The 16,388-nt window shown below is 36.5% G+C and overlaps 1 pseudogene; it reads right to left on the bottom strand.

The window, feature by feature from the left end:
- Window positions 1-14,702: 14,702 nt before the first annotated feature.
- Window positions 14,703-15,284, bottom strand: LOC119002052 (ubiquitin-40S ribosomal protein S27a-like; annotated as a pseudogene).
- Window positions 15,285-16,388: the final 1,104 nt, after the last annotated feature.

Here is a 16,388-nt window from a genome sequence, read left to right as displayed (position 1 = left end):
TAACAAAAAAATAGTACCAGAAGCTTAGATACATAAAATAGACTGATAGCTACCAGAAAAGATTCAGGGAGAATGAGATGAAAGATAGGGAAGAGATTAACCATAAAACATTTATGCACAATCCATGGACACAGGCAACATTATGAGGACTGGCTTGGGGAGGGGAGAGAGTGGGGATGGATAGACGTGGGAAGAAGGAGAGAAAAGCAGGAACAACTATCACAGCATAAATAATAAAAATAAAAACAAATAAATAAAATATTTGGAGTCTGTCATGTAGATAGCCTGATGCAAGAAAAACAGCATGTATTAGAATGAACAATATCTGACATGTCCCAATAGTTTCTAAAATAATGCATTACAATATATGCTCCTAATAAAATTTAGAATATGGAGAGGATTAGGAAAAAAAGAGTGATTCAGAGCCTCATTCCACTAATAGAAGCAAATTTAACATTTAGTTTGAAGCCTGGGGAAGTGGAATTCATCAGGAAACAGAAAGCAGGAGGCACAGAGACTGGAAAGGTTGCAGGAGTTGGTGGAGGGTGGGCTGGCGGTACAGGGAAAAGGATGTTGTCAGAGAAGAGGACCAAGCCGGGTAGAACACCACAGCTGTTGTCAGTGGTCAGAGCAACTGCCAGGCCCTGAACAGCAGTGAATCATGCTTTGGTTTTCCAGACTGGCCATAAGGTTGTTCAGATATCTCTTCTGTTTTTATTGCAGGGAACACTCATTTACTAATACACTCAGGTTTTGTGTCTCTTCTTTGAAGCTGTGATTTAATTCAACCTGATTTGACAAATGCTTACACTTTTAAATAAATCCAAGTTTATTCAATGATTTGACTCAAGATATGAAAAATAAGCTCTCTATTTTTCCACTATCTTTCTTAAAAAATAACCCCTCTTAGATATAGCCAAGTACTTTCAGTGTGATTATCCCCCCTATCTAGGACTGTAACCAGCTAGCTAGGAAGACAACCAGGATGTCTAAATAGGAAACCTAGAAATGAGATAACTTGGCTTGAGGGTCCTCAGCATAGAGCCAAGGTTTATAAAGGCTGGGGAGAGACTAGAAGAATGATCTGACTCAATCTAGCTTAAAGTGAGGCTTAGAGCAAGATGGAACAAAGAACAGTTGGCATAGACAGGCACTTAGAATGAGGACCCTGGCTGCCCAACATGGAATAAATAATAAATCTTGCTTCTCCCACTTACTGTTGCATGAACCTGAACAACTTACCTGACTTTTTCATGCCTCAGTTTCCTCTTTTGTAACATGTGAATAACAATAGTGCTCACCTTGTGGTGTTGTTAAGTAGTAAATATTATTGATTAATTAATTATCAAAGTAATTGGAATAATACTTTGTACATAATAAATACTATATATAAGTGTTTATTAAATGAATTAAATTAATACATCAGATTCCCAAAGAATCTGAAAAATAATGTATATGCTGTGCTGCCCCCAGGAATGTGACTCATGGGAAGACCCTGGCTAAAACTTTGAGTGGAAAATAGTGGTTCAGGGCATTTGTTCATGTCAGACTTGAGGAGACATTAAAAAATTAAAAGAGAGAAAAATGTTCACAAATGGAGAGCAGGTTTTTAAAGACCACATGGTCATTGTAATTCCCATCATAAACTAGCAGGTCAATTTGATATTCATGTCAGGGCATTTTACACTAGTTCCCTCAGGTGGTCAGTTTCAGGGAATGCTGCCACAGTTGTCACAGTCCTTCCCTAGTGTTCCTGAGAGCAGATGACCTACAAATTAGTGTTCCTACCATGATGTTAAGTTGATCATTTGCAACAACACCCAATCAGATATTGGTGTGTATTGAGCAAAACCCTTATCTTATGGGTCTATTTCTCTCATTTATGACACTCTAAAATTTAGACAGATTTTCATTCATGCTTCCTCACTGGCATGCTACCAGAACTCTTACTGTGCCTTGGGAAAATGGCTTTATCTCACTAGGAATCTGTAAACATATTCAGGAACCTCCCTTTGTCTCAGCAGAGAAGTGTTTTGAGTCACCCTGAGATGCAGACCCACTTTTCTCTCACTGCATCCACTTTTTTCTCTCCCATGTGTTTCCTGTTTTACTACAGCTCCACATGAGATGACACACTAGTTTTTATTTCAGGCACCTGGCTAGCCAATAGTGGGGTAATGACGAGCAAAGTAGACATGCTTCTTGCCTCCTGAATTGAATATACAGGGAGGTGTATTAGTCAGTTTTCTTCAGAGAAGCATTGCCAACAGAGTATGGATAGATAGGTAGATGGAGAGGAAGAGAGAGGTTGATTTAAGGGATTGCCTCACATGATTGTAGTCTGGCAAGTATAAAATCTGCAGAATCAACCAACAGGCTGGAAACCCAGGGAAAAGCTGATGTTGCAGTTTGAGTTTGAAAACAATCTGGACAAAAATTTCCTCTTCCTTGGGGAATCCCTGTCTTTTGCTTCAGGCCTCAAACTAATTGCATAAGGCCCACCCACTTTATGAGGGATAATCTGCTTTATAAAAGTCTATGAATTTAAATGTTAACCTTGTCTAAAGTATACCCTCATAGCAGTATCTAGACTGCTGTTTGACCAGACATCTGAGAACTGTGGCTTGTGGTCTAGCCAAGTGGACATGTAAAACTCACCATCAAGTAACAAGCAGGCATTATTCACTACAGTGAAAAAACCTACAGAAGAAATAGATGGTGCTGTCCAAACACAAAAGAGAAGCCCTATCTCAGACTCCAGTGGTAACAGGAGACTTATCCAAAGTTTAACATCTAATCCAGGGGCCACTTGCAGTCATAAGGAACATCATGCTGAAGTCCAGAGTCAGAAATCACGTGCCACAAATGAAGACTTGAAAGTTATCTGGAACAGTGGAGGTGAGTGGCAATTAGGTAAGGAGAAAGAAGAGGCTAGCTTGTAAAAGGTTCTGTTAACCATGTCAAGAAGCCAATTTTTTCCCAAAGGCAGGAGAGAGTCATTGAAGTGCTCAAAAGAAGTGACATGAGGAGATTTATATATAATGACTCTCATTGGATTATGGAAAATTCTATTGAAGTAGCAAGCAGGAAGTCCCTGTTGGAATAAGTTGGGATATTTAGGATGAATTACTATGGTGACTTATGTGTGTGTCCTCTATGGCAGGGTTCAACAAACATTTTCTATAAATGTCCAGATAGCAAATATTTTCAGTTCTGTGGAACATATGTTCTTTGTCACCAAAACTCAGCTTGGCAGTTGCAGCATAAAAACAGTCATAGACAATGCATAACAAATGGACATGGCTGTGTTGCAAAAAACTTTATTCATAAAAACAGGTGGTGGGCTAGATTTGACCCTCAGGTTATAGATTACTTACAGCAGATCTAGAAGAATGAAAAGCCACAGATGACTGATTCAAAAATTGCTTAAGAGAGAGAACCAGCATGAAGTGGTACCCAGTAATGGAGGGGGCAAAGCTGGGGTAGGGGAGCAGAGAGGAGGAGGAAGTATAAAGGGTGATACATTTAAGAATGTATCCAAGTGAAGATGTTAGTTAAGGCTAGAACACGAGAGCCCAGAACTCACAAAATAAGTCTGGACTAAAGGGTTAGAGTTGGGAGTTGTTTGCATATAGACTTTCATTGAAGCAAATAAATTGTCTAGAAGGAAAGCGTAGCTAGAGAATGGAAGAAACCTCGGAAAAGGATGACGCCCAGCACTCAAGAGATGTACAATGGAAGATGAATTTATAAAGGTGAGAGGGAAAGAGTGCTCAGAGAGGGAAGAAGTAAAACATAATCTTTGTATCCAAGAGACAGAGAATAGAGGGTGCTTAGAGAGAGAGAGAGAGAGAGAGTACAGAAATCAGCACTGTTAAATGATTCTGTAAATATAAGCAAGCTCAGACCTAAACACCTGAGTGGACTTACTAATAAGGAGGTGTTCCATGAGCATGGCCTGATGGGTTTCCCAGTGGAACAGGGAAGAAGGAATCCACCACAAATCCCTTTGTAGATGCCTTCTCTCCAATGTCTTCAGGAGCATAACCAACACTCAGTTTGCTATTAATCATCACATTACTGTAGTCTGTTCTTTTGCTTCCAGTCCATGCAAATTCTCAATTGTAGTACATATCTGAGGAGACTGTGGAAAAATGTTAATCACATACAATTTTTCTCCAAGCATTATTTTTAGACTCTCCTATTAAGGCACTATTCATATAATACTAAATTGAAAAATGAAGACTGGAAGGAAAAAATAGTCTTACTGGGTATTTTAGTTATTGTAATACTTGATTGTATGTATTAACTGTATATGGTGCATGACAGGCTTTGGAGAAGAGAAGTTTAATTTAAAAAGATATTATCATTGCAATTATTAAAATAAATTGTTTTATATTTAGTGATTACACATTTTAGATACAGAATTTGTGTGTGTGAGCATATGTGTGCATACTATGCTTTGTTAGCATTAAACACAGAGAAAAGTTCTGCTTTAATTAATAGATGTAGGATAAAAATTTGATGAGGAAATTTTATTTTAAAATATCTTTCATTAAGGAAAACTGGTTACAATTTTTTTCAGCTGCTATTTTCAGCTCCTCTTGCCTGCTCTGAAGTACCTGCTATAAACAATTTCTTTTCCTTCACACTTTTCTTGAAGCTTGTGGGGGCGGAGATAGAAACAAATCTATTGCAAGAGAGCAAAGATGAGCAAACCTCTTTTCTTTCATAACTCTGATCTGAAGCAGTGTTCGTTCTACACTGGCTCTAAGAAGACAGAAAGAGGCCATGTTGCAAGCACTACCAGCAACACTCACTTTGATTGGCTCTTCACTCAGCACAAGAAGAAAAGGGAAGAAAACATGAGAGTAATTTTAACTATTATGAATGTTGTATTTTTCATAAATTCAACACAACTATAGAGGTTTCCAAATTTTAAAGTAATCTTGAAAGCATTCACTTTATTTTTCTCATCAGTTACTTTTAGAAAGAAATACATATTTTCTATTACTCTAAAAGCAGCTCATGATTATCATATTAAATGGAAGATCAAAAATTCATATTTATTAAGTGAAAACAGTCCAGAAAATATCTTCCTATTGATGAAATAATATTTAGAATTTGACACAGCTCAGTAAACTGTAGAACTATATGTCTAATTTTTCTATAAAATAAAATGGATTTCAACACCATATCATACCTAATGACTTTTAAGAGTACATCATTTTTACAAGTTTAGCTTGACTATTAATTTACTTTAAAATAAATTACAATAATAGAGTTTTTTTCAAAATTATATGTAAGTTAGAAACTTTTTTCATGGGTCTCAAAATTAGAGTTTACAACTATTTTCATAATAAAAATTTGATGAGAAATAAAACGAGCAGCTTGAAATTCATTATATAGAAATCAACTTCTTTCTTTATTAAAATTCCTTCACAAAAGGTATTAAGTAATTATCGTGTTACATTGTAATTCATGCACATAAAATATCTCAGCAATGAAGGTTAATTGAAGCTCCCTCCTCATCATTGTAAATGTCTCTAAGCTGCTTTGTCTCAGCAAATTAAAACAAAGATATTCTTTAATAAAGGCTCAGAGAAAATTGATAACAGAGGAATACTAACCTCATAAATGATGTTCCTTTATATATTTAAAGTTTCATTTTAAATATTTCTAGTTTGTATTCCTTACTCACTCTATATTAAGCATGATGCCTATAGAAAGAGCATATAAATTTATAAACCATATTTATTTTCTTACTATAAAAATCCAAGAGAGAGATTTTATCATATATTATTTCATTCTCTTTTTTCTTTTTTTATGACTTTATTCAAAACTTGTGCAAGTAATCATCAGTTTGTTTTCTAATATATTATCAGTTTTATCATGTTTTCCTAACCTTTGGCTATTTAATAGTCAAAACTTCCATTTATTTGTTAGTTATTTTCTTGTATTTTGTTAACTTCTTAAAATTAACCAAGTAAAAATGAGTAGCAATTTGTCTTTTATTTAGAAAAAATACGTATTAGTTGCATGAGCATCGCACGTGAATGCGTCATAAGGGGGCATATACACTGTCAAGAGCAAAGTAGTATTATGTGTCTCTTGTGAGCAAGGACGGTGGAGTGAACATTATGTCTCTGGAAATTTTTTAATAATATAGCTCTCTTTTGCTTATTATAAAGACCAGTGGAGATGATCCCAGAAAGAGAAAGCAATTAGAAAGAAATAATTATGTTTTTACCTATAACATAAGATTAATTTAAAACTGAACATCAGTGAAAATAGTAAAATAGAAAACATCTTTAAAGCTTCCAACCCAAACTTCAAAGGACTGACAGAAAGAACTGATACAATTGAATAGCTGGTGGGGAGGGGACAGGGAACTTTGTCTAGATTGTCACATAAATGGTTAAAATAATAAGTTCTTACAGATATGTATAGTTTAAAATTATTAATAAAGTTTATTCCCTCCCCCCATTTCTTTAATCTGAAATTTAGTCTTACTCCAAGTTCTGGTGAGACAAGAAATGCTTGAATTTAACAAGGGAATAAAAAGAAATGTTTTATTTTTCTTTTTTTTAAAGATTTTATTTATTTATTTATCTTTAGAGGGGAAGGAGAGAGGGAGAGAAACATCAATGTATGGTTGCCTTTTGTGCGTCCCCTACTGGGAGTTGGCCTGCAGGGAACCAGCCTTCAACCCAGGCATGTGCCCTGACTGGGAATAGAACTGCGATTCTCTGGTTCGCAGGCCTGTGCTCAATCCACTGAGCTACACCAGCCACGGCCAAGAAATAAGTTTTCATTTAAAAAAAAAAAGAAAACCAGCAGTCAGTAGGACACTGCAGTTTACACAGAGACATTTCACTTATGATTTACATTTATCAAATTTGAAGAGCATTTATTTTCAAGCACCTTTGTTGTCAAGATTTATTTATGAAGATGTGGCTTGCTCCTCAATGAAACTTCAAGCACTTTTTTAAAACTTAATCCACCAGGGCCAGGAAGTAGAATTGTGATTGGAAGTTTCTGTCAAAGCTAGTTGGAGTGATGGCTGAACTTTTCATCAGCATAATCCACAATCTCCCCTTCCATTGGATGCCATAACTCATTGTCACAGTCACACACACACTCTCTCCTGAGTTAAGGGAAGGAGGTGATCTCACAAAGAAAAAATGATTCAACATCCATACTGGAGCCATTCACAAGCTCCTGCAGCTGATGTATAGGCTGATATTCACAAATTATCTAGTCATGGCCTTTCTAGGAATCACCTGTATACTGTAATTCACTGTCAAATTTACAGTTTGTCAGGAAAGCCAAACCCTTACCATGCTGTGTCAATCACAGCCTGAAACCTTTTACTTTAAACCTTCTAACTGCTTCTCACACCACTCAAGGAAGTCTGACATCTCATAAATTCAAAAATGAATTTGTGACATAGAGAGAAAAAAGATTAAAAGAATTCTTGATTCAACAAAGATAATCTCTGTCTATTGCCATACAAAATCCATTTGCTTATTTTGAAGGCTGATGTCAATAAAAATCTTTTTAATCAAAAGTCTTTTTCTTTTCCCACTATATTTACACTATTTTATTTTTTACCTTTCAACAGTGAAAGGAGAGATATAAGGAATTGCACTGGGTTACAAGTCACAATCCTATTAGATGAGTTGCAATTACCGATAATGAAAGAAATGGTATGTGTGTACGTGTGTGTGGTGTACAAGATTGAGCACAGATTCATCTTGATAAAGGCTTATCTCAGGAGAATTGAAAAGGGTAAAGTGTTTTATGTCCATCCAAAAGCAGCATTACTGACATGAGAATCACTGGTGTTATACCCTCTGGGTTTTTAACAAGATGTGTTGCCATATTGTATTTTGCTAAGTGTCACATCAATATCTGGCTAGTAGAAAGACAGGATGGACAAGTGAAAACACAGGACAGGACAAAAGCTGAGCACACATCAGCATCATAATTGAAATCAGCAGAGTGAGCGATGCAGCCAAGAACCAAAGAGTGGATGGCTGCTGGTGGACACAATGAACAGAGACCTCACATGTCCATGGCAGTCAAGGCTAAGGAGCAGCAGCTAGAGAGATGGAGGGCACAGCATGGTGAATGAAGTACAGAGGAGGAGCCTTCAGAAAGTCCTCAGGAACAATGACCCTAACCATAACCCCCCTAACCCTAACCCTAACCTCCCACACCTATGTCAAAGCAGCTCCAGGGGGTGGCCTCACTCTGAGTAGGGGAACTCAAAGCTGCCAGGCAGCCGGACTTAGTAACGGACTTAAAGAGATAAAGTGCATATCAAAGACAAGTTGTTTTTTTTTTTTCAGCACGGGACTCCTTCATGGCAATCCACATGCAAGTGCGCTTCCTAAAAGCAGCTGAAAGCTGAGTAACCTCACAAGGATTTGCAGCTATTATTCCCCAGAGTCTGGGCAGCTTATGCTCTCTTATTCAGTTCTCTGAGCGTGTCCAGTCACAGTAGCGCTTTGGTGATGCATGAGGCTGCAGGGCTGGTGGATTAGTGGGCATCTCGCTGGAACTCCCCCGTGGAAGGAAGTGGCAGAAACCTCCATTGCCTGCCTTCCTCCCAAAGTCACTGATTTAAGGAAGAAGAACCTCTAATACTCCTGATCTAGGCTTGAGCACTTTGATTTCAGGAACTATCCACTGCCAAGAAAAAAGACACCATAATCCTTAAAAAGACAGAAATATATAATTAAGAAGCAGTATCAAGGGCTATCACCTCTCTGATTCACTGGTGAAAGGATGCTTTTTATGGCGCCCTTCAACCAATATTATTTTCTTTATTTTTATTTTACAACCCTGTGAAAAGCTTGCATTCCACATGAAATAAGGAATTCTAAATCATCATATGGCATCAATTTTAAGTTTTCTCCATGGGTTTGTGTGAATCTATTTATAAATATATTTAAAAAGTAGTTTTACCACAAAGCAAATGGTTTAACACATGCTCTTTCTATAAATATGTTAATACAATAAGTGTGGCTAACTGTTTTAAAAGAGCAAAATTTAGTAATTGTGGTTAGAAAACCTGAATGCAATTTGAAAGCTACCTGTGAATATATCTTGCTTAGTTCTTTGAAAAGAGGTGTCATTCTAAACAATATTTGTGAAGGAGAATGTATCATTGTAATTAAACATAGTTAAATATTAGGTAATGGGGGATTAGCAATACGCAGATGCAGACAGTAAGTAGTTAAAACCACATGTTTTAGAGCCAAACAGGCTGTGTCTCGTCCAGGGGCACCAGTTACTGACTGCAACCTTCGACAAATCATTCAACCTCAGTATTTCTCAGATCACTCATCTATGAAATCATAAGAGCAAAAGACTTACAAGTTTGTTTTAAGGATGCAATAATATTATATATTTCAACACTTTTGTAAATCAACATGAAGTAAATAAGTTTTGTCCTTGGACATATTTTAAGTGGATTCTTATAGGGGACCCAGGAGGTCAAAACCATTTCATAATGATATTAAGACATCATTTCCCTTTTCTATTGTGTTGACATTTGTACTAAGGACCCAAAACATTTTTGTTACAACTGCTGTCACCTTAGCTTGAATCAAAACAGTGGGACACAACTGTAATAATAGATATGAAATTCTTCACCATCATGCACTTTTAACAAAAGAAAATTACCAGTTTCACTTATGTGATTGGTGGAACACTACAAACCATTAACTTTATAATGTCGACCTTTAATCAGATGTTTTTAAAAATATTCTTTGCAGCAAAATGAGAACAGCTTCTGTTGCATACTCAAGTACACTAGTTGTCTCAAGTCAAAGCACTCAAGCAGTCTTTTTTTCTTCATGGAAGACAGCTTTTGTTCTAAATATATGTTTAAAAAATTCATTCAAAATGTAAGACAAACCAATATATTTCAATGTAACTTCTCAGGAAGTTCATTTATACAGTTTCAAATTCCACACTGTAATTAACCTTTAAGTAATGACCATGTGTTGAGTTTTAGTGTGGTATCAAGGTAGACTCACCAAAATATCCTGTTCCTGTCACACATCCATGTGAGGAAGGATTTTCTCTATATACTTCAGCCAGGACATGTTGCAACCAATGAATGAAAAGTAGACATGAGAATTTAGCAGTCTTTAAAAAAAAAAAACTCACCTAAGGGTATGTTCATTGATTTTAGAGGGAAACAAAGAGAGAAAAAGAGAAACATTAATGTGAGAGAGAGAAACATTGATTGATTGCCTCGTGTTCATGCCCCCACCAGATCAAACCTGCAACCTAGGTTATGTGCCTGGACCTGGAAGAGAATCTGCAACTGTTTGGTGCAAAACACAACACTCCATCCAGTTGAGCCACTGGCCAAAACCAGCACTCTTTTATTAATCTTGAGATTAAAGAAATTTACTGAAGTGTAAAATGTCATTCTTGTTAATATTTTTGCTTTAGAAAATAGTTGCTTTCCCTTTAAATTGCATCATTATACCTTAAAAACCCAATATTACTTGAATTGTGGGAAAAGTGAAACAATGATAATGTGAAAACGGGAATGTTGAAAGAATTACTATGTACTAATGCCAAACTGCCAACAGAAAACAAGTTTTTCACTGATTATGAATTTTTGTTACTGTTGCTAATAAAAGATCAGCAACCCCTTAGTTTTACTTATTTAGTAATTTTCTTCAAATGCTTTCTGATCTCTAACCAAAGCAAAGTCCCTCAAAAATGGATTGGAATGATGTGATTTTCTAGTTACCAAATCTCAGTGTAAGGTTTGAGACACTATGGGGAAATGTCCTGACAATCCTAGTAACAAGTGATTCTCCTTGGAGCCTTGGACTTTCTTTCTTTTTTTTTTTTTAATTCTTATTCAGGTACAGTTTTCTCTTCTATATTCCCAGCCCTGCCCCACCCCCAGTGCTCCCCACCTCCCTCCCATTTCCACCCCCCACCTTAATTATTGTCCATGTGTCCTTTATACTTATGTGAGTCCCTCTCCTTTTCCCCTATGATTCTCTCCCCTCTCCCCTCTGGACCCTGTCAGCCTGTTCCGTATTTGAGTGTCATTGGTCATATTTTGCTTGCTTGTTTGTTTTGTTGTTTAGATTCCTGTTAAATGTGAGATCATATGGTATTTGTCTTTCACCACCTGGCTTATTTCGCTCGGCATAATGCTCTCCAGTTCCACCCATGATGTTGCAAAAGGTAGGATCTCCTTCTTCCTTTCTGCAGCATAGAATTCCATTGTGTAAATGTACCATAGCTTTCTGATCCAGTCATTTACTGATGGGCATCTAGATTGCTTCCAACTCTTGGCTATCGTAAATTGTGCTGCTATGAACTTTCATTTTAGATCGCTTTTTTTCACTCCAGGTAAAATGTTTTAAACCCATTCTCCTTGTTGTAGACCAAATTTTGTCTATCTCAAAATTCATGTGTTGAAGTCCTAACTACTAGTGGTCAGAATATGTCTATATTTGGAGATAGAGCCTTTAAAGAGGTAATTAATGTAAAATGAGGTGATATGCATGGCCCTAATCCAATATGACTGGTGGCCTTCCAAGAAGAGATTAAAACACAGACAGATAAATACCAACATGTGAAAACACAGGGAGATGGCCATCTATAAGGCAAGAAGAGAAACCTCAGAAGAAACCAACTGTCTGACATCTTGATCTCAGACATCTAGTCTCTAGAATAATGAGAAAATGAACTCTGTTGTTTTAGTCACACAATCTGTGCTATTTTCTATCACAGTCCTAACAAACTAACAGACCCTTCTCTTTATAACTGACCCACTTCACCCCATCTAGTACATGTCTTAAGTAGCTTTATAATGTGGTATTTTTAAATCATTTTTATTGTTATTCGAATACAGTTGTCTACAATTTCCTGACACAACTTTCTCTTGCCCCACCCACGCTCATCTCCCACCTTCAATCCTATCCCCTTTTAGCTTTGTCCATGGGTCTTTTACACATGTTCTTTGACCACCCTTTTTTCTCTGTTATCTCCCTCCCCACTCCCTCTGGTTACTGTCAGTTGTTCTTTATTTCATGTCTCTGGTTATATTTTGCTTGCTCGTTTATTTTGTTAATCAGATTCCACTTATAGGTGAAATCATATGGTATTTGTCTTTCACTGCCTGGCTTATTTCACTCAGCATAATGCTTTCCAGTTTTATTCATGCTGCCATGAAGGGTAGGCACTCCTTTTATCTTTATACTGCTTGCTATTCCATTGCATAAATGTACCACAGTTCCTTGATCCACTTATTTACTGATGGGCACCCAGGCTGCTTCCAGCACTTGGCTGTTATAAATTGTGCTGCTATGAACACTGGCATGCATAGCTTCTTCTGAATTGGCGTTTCAGGGTTCTTAGGGTAGAATCCCAGCAGTGGAATTGTTGGGTCAAAAGACAGTTCCATTTTTAGTTTTTTGAGGAAATTCCATACTGTTTTCCACAGTGACTGCACCAGTCTGCATTCCCACCAACAATGTACTAGGGTTCCCTTTTCTCCACAACCTCGTCAGTACTTATTGTTTGTTGATTTGTTGAGGTGTCCATTCTGACCAGTATGAACTGACCAAGGAGGTAAAAAACCTGTACTCAGAAAACTACACAACACTGAAGAAAGAAATTAAGGAAGACACAAATAAATGGAAACATGTACCATGCTCATGGATTGAAAGAATTAACATGAGCAAACATTCATACTATCCAAAGCAATTTATAAATTCAATGCAATCCCTAATAAAATACCAGTGACATATTTCACAGATATAGAACAAGCATTTCAAAAATTTATGTGAAACCATAAGTGACCCTGAATAGCTGCACCAATTTTAAGAAAGAACAAAGTAGGAGGAATCATCATACCTGACACAAAACTATTACAAGTCCATGGTAATCAAAACAGTCTGGTACTGGCATAAGAACAGACACATAAATCAATGTAACAGAAAAGAGAGTCCAGAAATAAATCTAAGAGTCTATGGTCAATTAATATTTGACAAAGGGGGCAGAAGCATAAAATGGAGTAAAAATAGCCTCTTCAATAAATGGTGCTGGGGCATCTGGACAGCTATATGCAAAAAAAATGAAACTCAACAACCAACTTACACCATACACAAAATAAACTCAAGATGGATAATAAGACTTAAATATAAGTTGTGATACCATAAAAGTCCCAGAGGACAATATAGGCAGGAAAATGTCAGATATTCCACACAGTAATATTTTCACCAATATGTGTCCTAGAGCAAGGGATGTAAAGGAAAGAATAAACAAATGGGACTTCATCAAAATAAAAAGCTTCTGCATGGCTAAAGAAATTATTAGCAAAAATGAAAAGGGAGCCAGCCAACTGTATGGGAAAATATATTTGCCAATCATTTCTCAGACAAGGGTTTGATCTCCAAAATATATAAAGAACTCACACAACTCTACTCCAAGAAGACAAACAACCCAATTAAAAAATGAGCAGAGGATCTGAATAGTGTGATATTTTTATAATTAGAGATTTAACTTACTGCATGACTTAGACATTTGTTTTCATGATTTTAGAATGCAATTTAATCATGCGATAATAATAATAAAGATATATAAACCTCAAATAACTTGTCATTTATTTTATTTTTTTATTTTTTATTTTTTAAAACATTTTATTTATTTATCTTTAGAGAGGAAGGGAAGGAGAGGAGAGAAATATCAGTGTATGGTTGCTTCTCGTGAGTTCCCTGCTGGGAACTGGCCTGCAACCCAGGCATGTGCCCTGACTGGGAATCGAACCGCTATCATGTGGTTTGCAGGCCCACGCTCAATCCACTGAGCTACACCAGCCAGAGCCATTTATTTTATATGTTAGGTAAAATGCTTCCTGTTCAACTTAACCTAACTTTTCCAAAGGATTACATTTGGCTTAAAACCAAAGTTGTATATATAATCTTCCCAATGGTAAGTGTAGAACATGAGAAGTCATGGAGTAGGAGGATATGGAAGATGGCAGAAGAGATTAAGAGTAACAAGAGTTATAAAACTTAGGCAGAAAAGAAGGGCTCTGGGGTATTGGAAGCTGAAATCAATGTAGGCTTCAAAAAATCTACCAGCTATTATATAACACAAAAAATATCTATGACTTTATGGGGATTATAAATTAGTAGAACTGAAACAATGAGACCTAAATTTTCAGTTCCCAAATTATTAACACTAAATGAATAAATGTCAACTCAATATGGTTTAGTACTTTCTTGGGATAAAAAAATGAAGAATCATAAACATTTCTTAAACCTACCACTCCCTGTCACTCATAGGGTTCAGTGAGAGGAACCACATTAAAAATATCTTGTACCACAATGACACATCAAAAGGAAGCACATTTTTCTATATTATCCTAAATAAAGATGCACATGTTTGTCCAACAGGGCAAGATTTTTCTTAATTTTTGTTCTCATGTGATGCTTTTCAAATGATTTCTCATATTTGTGATTAAAAAAAAACTAATTTGATACTGATGTTGACCTCTAAACCTGCTCTTTTGCTCCTTCTCTCTCAGTTCACATCAGCCCCATCCCTGGAAATACCTTGGAATTGTTCTTGACTTCACAGGTCATCTCACACCTTGTATCCTATCCAAAATGGAATTTCTGTTGGCTTCACCTTTATTTTTATTTTTTATTTTTTTACTTCATTTCTTTTATTAACCCATATGCAATTACTTGTCTTCTGGTTTGTTGAAGCAATAGGTCAAACAACATTTGCCACAATAATGTCTGTTAAAGTGGCTGGTCATAAAAACTCCAGCACCACATTCATCTGAAGGGCACTGGAGGCTGAAAGTGACTGAACTTGCCACTCTCACCCACTTTTTTAAAAATGTTTTTAATATTTTTAATATTTTTTAATATTTTTTTTAAATATTTCAGGACTGCCAGCTTAACCTACTTTCTTTTACACTTATTCTTCTTGGGACTGATGTAAGACTTCTTCCTTTCCTTAGCACCATCATGAAGTCTCAACACGAGATGAAGAGTGGACTCCTTTTGAATGTTGTAGTTAAACAAAGTATGTCTATCTTCCAGTTGCTTGCCAGCAAAGATCAGTCTTTGCTGATCAGGAGGAATTCCTTCCTTATCCTGGATCTTGGCCTTTACACTTTCTATTGTATCCAAGGGTTCAACCTCAAGAGTGATGGTCTTCCCCATAAGGGTTTTCATGAAAATCTGCGTCTTGGTGGAGATTCCACCACAGATGGCAGATCAGAAAGGGAGAGCCTGCACCTTTAAAATGTATCCAAATGTGACCACATCTCTTTAGCTTCATTGCTGCAATACTTGGGTACCATAATGTCTGATTGGCATTATTGCAGGGGCCCCCCAACAGCATGTCTTTGTGTCCACCATTGTCTCCTCACAATCTATTCTCCATGCAGCAGTGGAGGGATGCCAATAAAACATATCACAGGAATCCATTTCATTCAGAGTAAACTCCAAATTCTCTTTCATAACCTCCAAGCCCCAGCCCAGTACAGCTTCCTGTTGCTTCTCTACCACATCTCTTTAATTCTTCTCCTACTTATGCCAGTGCACTTGATCAGCCAACTTATAATGTATAAAATGGCCAAGAATGCCTCTCATGTTTCCATTGCCTGGAATCATATTTTGACCCAAAATCTGAAAGACTAGTTCTTCTGCCTCCTTCAAATATTAACTTAAACCATACTTTTTTAGTGAGTCCTCCATCTCTCCTCTTTAATAATACAGTCCCACCTCTACCATATGTTCTGGTTACCCTTACTCTGTTTTCTTTAGTAACACTTAATTCTTAATATAACTTCAAATAAATGATATAAAAATGACATACTACACTGTAAAAATATTTAAAACATATGATGAACTTATTTATTGTATTTATAGTCTGTCTTCCCCACCCCCCCTACACTGGACTGTGAGTTCCACAAAGATAGGGATTATCCTTTTTGTTTGCCAGTGGAGCTAAGTTGAAAATTCTTGAATTTTTGAAACCTTTAATCAAACCTCTCAAACTCAGTTTTTCACCATAGCAGAAGTTTCTGCAGAGTAGGAATCAAATAGATTGTTCATATGCTTTCTTTCCATAGTGTTTTTTCCAGTGTTTTCTGAACAATAAGAAACTCTGAACAGCCAAACACATAAATGGAAACCCAAACACTCACTGAACTACACAAATGTTTGATCTGTTTCAAACAAAAGTGACACAAAATACAATTTTTCAGAAAGTGTAGGGTCCTAAGCAAAACTCTTCACGTTCCAATATGTAAATTTTGTATTTTTCCAAATACTCAGAATCTTTATTTTTTTCACTCTGGCTATATAGAAACCAGC

The sequence above is a fragment of the Sturnira hondurensis genome, unplaced genomic scaffold (genome assembly GCF_014824575.4).
Source record: "Sturnira hondurensis isolate 20B ecotype Veracruz unplaced genomic scaffold, ASM1482457v3 Scaffold0017394, whole genome shotgun sequence".
NCBI lineage: Eukaryota > Metazoa > Chordata > Mammalia > Chiroptera > Phyllostomidae > Sturnira > Sturnira hondurensis.
This window is presented reverse-complemented; position numbering and strand designations above follow the sequence as displayed.